This window comes from Pimephales promelas, chromosome 7, assembly GCF_988280905.1.
Source record: "Pimephales promelas chromosome 7, fPimPro1.hap1.1, whole genome shotgun sequence".
Taxonomy (NCBI): domain Eukaryota; kingdom Metazoa; phylum Chordata; class Actinopteri; order Cypriniformes; family Leuciscidae; genus Pimephales; species Pimephales promelas.
This window is the reverse complement of record NC_142775.1, coordinates 16,552,951-16,560,064: the sequence shown is the minus strand read 5'-3', so window position 1 is coordinate 16,560,064 and position 7,114 is coordinate 16,552,951. Positions and strand designations below refer to the sequence as shown.

At 37.7% G+C, this 7,114-nt stretch overlaps 1 long non-coding RNA gene across 1 annotated transcript; it reads left to right on the top strand.

Moving 5' to 3' along the window:
* The first annotated feature begins 647 nt into the window (after nt 1-647).
* Nucleotides 648-4,044, top strand: LOC148978321 (uncharacterized). The gene is made up of 3 exons (XR_016169266.1): nt 648-1,099; nt 1,679-1,792; nt 3,850-4,044. It is a non-coding gene; the product is annotated as an uncharacterized LOC148978321 (long non-coding RNA).
* The last annotated feature ends 3,070 nt before the right edge of the window (nt 4,045-7,114 follow it).

Here is a 7,114-nt window from a genome sequence, read left to right as displayed (position 1 = left end):
GCAGTATAGATACAATGTGACTGTAGTACATTGAAGTGCAACTGCAGTAAAACCACAGTACAAAAAGTACAACTTCAGAATAGTGAAGTAAAACTGCAGTACAACTGTAGATTTGCAGTATTAACAAAGTATAACTGCAGTATAGATACAATGTGACTGCAGTACAACTGTAGATTTGCCGTATTAACGAAGTATAACTGCAGTATAGATATAATGTGACTGCAGTACTGTAGATTTGCCGTATTAACGAAGTATTACTGCAGTATAGATATAATGTGACTGCAGTACAACTGTAGATTTGCCGTATTAACGAAGTATTACTGCAGTATAGATATAATGTGACTGCAGTACAACTGTAGATTTGCAGTATTAACGAAGTATAACTGCAGTATAGATACAATGTGACTAGAGTACATTGAAGTGCAACTGCAGTAAAACAGCAGTACAAAAAGTACAACTTCAGAATAGTGAAGTAAAACTGCAGTACAACTGTAGATTTGCAGTATAATGAAGTAGTTGCAATAACTTCAGTTCAGTGATACACTTTAAAAAGTGATAGACTTTTTTGATAGAGAAAACTAATCAATTTTTTGTATCTTTTTGTTTTTATTGGGCTCTCAGGCAATGATATCAGTTTTGCCATTAAAAAGTGAAATTACTGAACCTAAATAAAGGAGCAAAAAAAGACAGATGAAGTTTTTGTTTTTTGCATCTGAAGTCTTGGCCTACCAATATTAAACTGTACTGCAGTTCTGCTGTTTTGTGCGAGACATAGCCCATGTGACGAGCTTCCTTCGCGCGCACGCGCCGCGGGCGTTGTCCTGACAACGAGTCTCGAGAGCAGCTGATGCTCATTACTGTCAGTCAGCGTCTTTCCGCGTAGTGTCTGCTCCATAAAATATGGTTTGGTGGTTGATTTCCTCACTGAAATTATCGTTCATATAGGTTCATATTTATGAACTATCACAATTAAAACACGAAGACATGACAGCATTACTCGTGGTGACGACGGTCATTAACAAGTGGAATGGAAGAGAAGCGTTTTCTGGAAGAAAAGAAGTTCATTGCGCGAGGCCTTGTCAAGTCATTCAGCTTAGAGGTGAGTAAATTATAACATATAATGTCCTCATATTTCTCTTTTTTTATTTTAGATTGGTGTAAAAAAGACTTTACGTATATGTTGTTCAACCCGGTGGGAAAATAAGAGGAAACGCCGCTTCTATTCTGTAATGTTAGTTTTACCATTCTCCGGTTTAACGTTACACTGTTTAACGTTAGTGTTAACTGCGTCACAGCAGATTGTGTAACTTATGTTTGCCCTTTGCAGCATATTGTCTATCACTTTTAACACATTTTTTTTTAAAACTATCTGTATTGTATGAAGTGCTATACACGGTGACTTTACTTGTTTAAATTTAATATCAGGAATATTAGAAATATCAGACACTAACTTACTGGAAAATACAAGCAAATTATGTTCAGTAGTTTGACATTATGTGTAGAAAAGATTTTTTTTTTTTTTTTTTTTTTTTTTTAAGTAGGCTAACTTACTTTTTTTGTGTGATTGCTATTTCCAGGAAAATGTACTGGTAACAACTAAAAACAGAAGACGATGGCTGGGGTGAAACAAATATGCACTCACAGACTTTAAAAATTGTGTGTCTCTGCTTTTTTCCAGAAATGCATGTTATTGGGCAAATTGTGTAGACTGTCAATGGAGTGACAGAAAGATTTCATCAAAAATATCTTCAGTTGTGTTCCCCGTGTCTTGCGGGGTTGGAATGACATGAGGGTGAGTAATTTAACTTTTTATCTGGAGTGTTCAAACTCATTATTAATGCTGAACAATAAACCATAAATTAACATAAATAGGTTGTAATTCAATAAGATTAAATCTAATATGGATATGTCTAGATATAGAATAACATTTTGCTAAAGAAAACCTCAAAAAGGTTCATTATAGATACAGTAAGATACAGTAAACACCTGTTCACTGGTCATTTTCCACAGCTGTATGCAAAGGCAAGTGGGCTTCTCCTGGGAGACTAAATTAATCACCTAGTTTAGTGCTGTCTACTGTTTTAGAAGAGGAAGTTGCTCAACTGCATTTGTGAGAAAATTGAGCCGAGATCTCTTATATAAAGCCAAGTGTTAGGGACGCACGATGACATCAGCACGACATCGGTATTTATCAGCCGATAAAAGCTTAATGATCATCGGTATCGGCCGATAGTAATATCTCTGCCGATGAGCCTTGCCAATATGTGGTGGATATACTATGCGCACGTGACGACCGTGAACGTAGCATGAGCGCCAGCAACTTAAATGTCCAGCTGTGTGGAGGAAAAGGTGCGCTTCAGTATCGAGTTCTTTTTCAGGCTTGAACAAACCATAACACACACACAATATGTGCCAAAATGTCAGTTTTGTCGAGTGTCCTCATTAGAGCAGTTTTAAAGTTCCCCTGACATTTTTTTTTTATTATTATTTTATAATGTTTCCTGGGTTGCCCTTATGTTAGTATGTTTTTTAGATCAAAAATAGTCATAATTTCATAATTTCAAATGACTCAGAGCCGGTGTTGTGCCTATTTTCCACCCTCCGCCAGCGGAGCGCTGATGAGGGGGCGATCACATTAACACATGTCACCACTCACCACTCTTTTGCCATGTTCAATATTCTCCCCAACACTTTTTAAAACATCTTCGTGGCAAGGATGTACCAATACAAAATAATAAAACATCTCCAGTTAACTTTCAGACCATTCAATTTGTTTGTTTGTCAAATTAGAGTCCATCTAGCTCTGAAATGTGTTGTTTTTTTAAATCAAGTGATCACTTTTTGGCAGGTAAAATACTGCATTATAATGGTTGTATTGGCCCTTTACAGGTATTTTATTAGGTCAAAAGTACTGGGTGAGTAATAATCAGTCAGATTTAACCTCATTAATATAAGCAACACATTTCAGGGCAGAAATAACCTTTCAATCAATAAGTAGAGGCTTCAATCACTGAAGGTTGGTTGTAATAATGGTTGTACTGGGTGAGTGATGTTTATTTGCACGTTATGTCTGCTTGATCCACATAAAAGCAACTGCATTCGTAAAGTGAATGGGCGATACACCTGTAACACGCGGCGCGCGCTCCCGCGGCCGGCCATCAATCTTCGGCGGACCATCACTTTTCGGCTACGAGTCATTTGAAATACAATAAACGTACAAATAAATATTACAGATTAAAAAACGATCGGAAATGTCGTCCAATTTTCTAATACTATTGTTTGATGACAACAATACATTTGGAAAACAAAATACAGCCATTTCTGATTTTTTCTTTTAAACAAAAAACCAAGTTGCACCCTTGTTTAAATGTCATCTTTCATTCCGAAATAGAATAATGAATGAACGAAAAAGTACACGGGCCGTGCGTGTATTTTTTTATATATATATATATATATTATTATATGGGGGGAAATGTGTATAAATATCGGTATCAGCCAAAATGAGTTTGCAAATATCGGCATATCGAATATCGGCCAAAATCCAATAATTTGCGTCCCTACCAAGTGTCTCACACTGCATTTTCGCTCAAATTGACCTTTTCACTTGCGCATTGCTTGCTTTGTTTATGAGTCGAGTTTTCCTTTAAAAAGCAGATTGAGTTTGTTTGCAAATGCTGGATTTGTTTGTTTAATTATGGCACAATATTAATTCCATTGAATAACTCCTATTTCAAAAAACAGTGGCGTGTTCCTGCATTAACTTGCAGATTCATTTTAAGCATAATATATGCCTGTGGTGAAGAGTAACTGAAAAGATTGTCTCTGATTATTTTTGTTTGTTTATTACAGACTACTTCCAAAATTGTGTTTCCACATCTGAGATGAAGGCAGTGAAAAGAACGAAGTGGAATAAGAATAAGCTCTTCAAAAAACACAACTTCTCTGAATAATGTGGGGGAAGATGTTTGCATGATTTGTAAATAAACACTTTAAATACATTGTCTAACTCTCAGCCTGTTATTTGAAATAAAATAAAAATAAAAATCACGTTATTTGTTGCATTGCAGTTTGAGACATTCACTGTTTTGTACCTTAATTCATTATTGCAGAATTGTTTACTTATTTGGGATATTCTGGTTGTATTCCAATGGTATTGTACAGCATTTTATTTGTATTGCATTTCAGTAGTATTGTACTTTAGTTGAATTATGTATTGCAGTGCTACCGCAGCTATATTGCAGTATTATTGCAGTACTACCGCAGTTATATTGTAGTACTACTGCACTTATATTGCAGATCTACCGCAGTTATATTGCAGTATTATTGTAGTACTACTGCAGTTATATTGCAGTATTATTGTAGTACTACTGCAGTTATATTGCAGTATTATTGTAGTACTACTGCAGTTATATTGCAGTATTATTGTAGTACTACTGCAGTTATATTGCAGTACTACTGCAGTTATATTGCAATAATATTGTAGTACTACTGCAGTTATATTGCAGTATTATTGTAGTACTACTGCAGTTATATTGCAGTATTATTGCAGTACTACTGCAGTTATATTGCAGTATTATTGTAGTACTACTGCAGTTATATTGCAGTATTACCGCAGTTATATTGCAATATTATTGGAGTACTACTGCAGTTATATTGCAGTATTATTGTAGTACTACTGCAGTTATATTGCAGTATTATTGTAGTACTACTGCAGTTATATTGCAGTACTACTGCAGTTATATTGCAATAATATTGTAGTACTACTGCAGTTATATTGCAGTATTATTGCAGTACTACTGCAGTTATATTGCAGTATTATTGTAGTACTACTGCAGTTATATTGCAGTATTACCGCAGTTATATTGCAATATTATTGGAGTACTACTGCAGTTATATTGCAATATTATTGGAGTACTACCACAGTTATATTGCAATATTATTGTAGTACTACTGCAGTTATATTGCAATATTATTGGAGTACTACTGCAGTTATATTGCAGTATTACCACAGTTATATTGCAGTATTATTGTAATACTACCGCAGTTATATTGCAGTATTATTGTAATACTACCGCAGTTATGTTGCAGTTCTACTGCAGTTGTACTCCAACTACTGTATACTGCAATAATGCAGTTTTTTCGTGTCCAAAAAACTGCATTTTCTACATGCAGTATTACTTCTAAAAAAACTGCAGTAATTTTTTGTAAGGGTGATATTGAGTCTATGGCACGAATGTGGGGGGGAAGGGAATTCCAGAGTTTTGGTGCAGCATGAGAGAAGGCCCTAGCTCCCATTGTGGACAGTCTGATGTCTGGAGTTGCCAGTAATCCTGCTGATGATGAACGGAGTGAGCGCGTGGATATGTAAGTCTGTAGTAATTCTGTGATATATGATGGGGCGAGGTTGTGCAGAGCTTTGAATGTCATTAACAAGACTTTAAAGTTGATTCGTTGTGATATGGGGAGCCAGTGCAGTTGAATCAGCAAGGGTGTGACATGATCAATAGATTTGGTATGGGTAATGATGCGTGCAGCCGAGTTTTGGAGAAGTTGGAGACGGTGGAGTAATTTATTGGGAAGTCCTTGCAGGATCGCATTGCAATAGTCGATCCGAGAAGTCACCAGAGTGTTGACAAGAACTTCAGTGGATTGTTGTGAAAGTGAGGGACGCAGTCCGGAGATGTTTCTGAGGTGAAAATAAGCCGTCCGACAGACATTATTGATGTGATTGGAAAATGAAAGGGTACTGTCCAAAATAACTCCAAGGCTCTTTACTTGTTTAGAGACTGGTATGACATCCTCCCCAATGGAAACTGATGAAAGATTGGATTTTAAAAGTGTGGATGAAGTGCCAATGAGCAGTAGATCTGTTTTGTTTCTATTAAGTTGCAGATAATTGGTAGTCATCCATACCTGGATATCGTGAATACAGGTGTTGAGGGTGTTTAGGGGAAGTGTGGCAGTGGGCTTGGTAGATACATAAAGCTGTGTGTCATCTGCATATGAGTGAAAGTGAATGCCATGATGTCTGAAAATATTGCCCAATGGAAGAAGATAGATGATAAATAAAAGTGGCCCCAATACTGACCCCTGTGCAATGTCTAGCCTGGATGTCAGCCCGAACATTGCCCACAACTTTTTTTGGTTGGGAGGTTCAGTCTGGACTCAATCCATTGAGGAGTAAGTATGATCGGTTCAGAAATCGTCGGGCCAATCAAATTGCCAGGGCTTTATACGATGATTAGATGATCTGCAGTTACGTAATCATCAAGTTATCAAAGAGCGCTTGGGTTGAACTGGTTTCCCTCAAAGTTGATTGCAGCTGGAGAATTGAAATGTATAGGTTCCGCTATGGCGTCTTTTGTAAAAGAAATCATCAGCTCATTAATTTTAAAAGACGAACAGAGAACTGCAATCAAGGAATTTTTCGATCGGAAAGATGTGTTTGCCCTCCTTCCCACAGGACTCTGCAAAAGTTTAATTTATTAGATGGCTCCGATGGTCACTAAGATGGGACGCAATGAAAACCCTGTGGTCGTTGTGGTTTCTTTTTTGGTCGCACTCATGGAAGATCAAGTAAAAGAAGCAGCACTCATTATTTTACTACTTCTTCCAGTGTGCGTGCAGTTGAGTTTTGTTGACAACTATGCGTAGCTCAGCATGCGTCACTTACTGCGTTGCTCTGATTGGTAGTAGGTCTATCCAATTGAGTTTTTTAAATGTCAGTACCAGAACAAAAATGGATGTTCCTCTTTTCGCCCTTGCACAAGGGCTAGTCGGTGGCAGTAGCTGTAAGCAAAGTATAGCAAGCAGTAGTAGCATGCAGCATACAACCTCTACTTAACGGCAGGCAGTACTATCCCAGTACTACTGCACTGAGGCATCACACACACCCTGTGTATAAATACACACACAAGTCTGTCCGAGCCGAGTGTGTAAGTCTCCTCCTGTCGGTACATATCCTCTCCACCGACTCCTACAGTTCCTCCTTGCGGCTACACACGGTAATGGGGCCCTAGCGGACCCAGGCTGAACTGTAGGGGATCTTGGAGCAGCATTGGGCCCCAGAGGCGCAGTGTGCAGGCCCACCAAGCAGCAGTGACGGGTCCCCAGT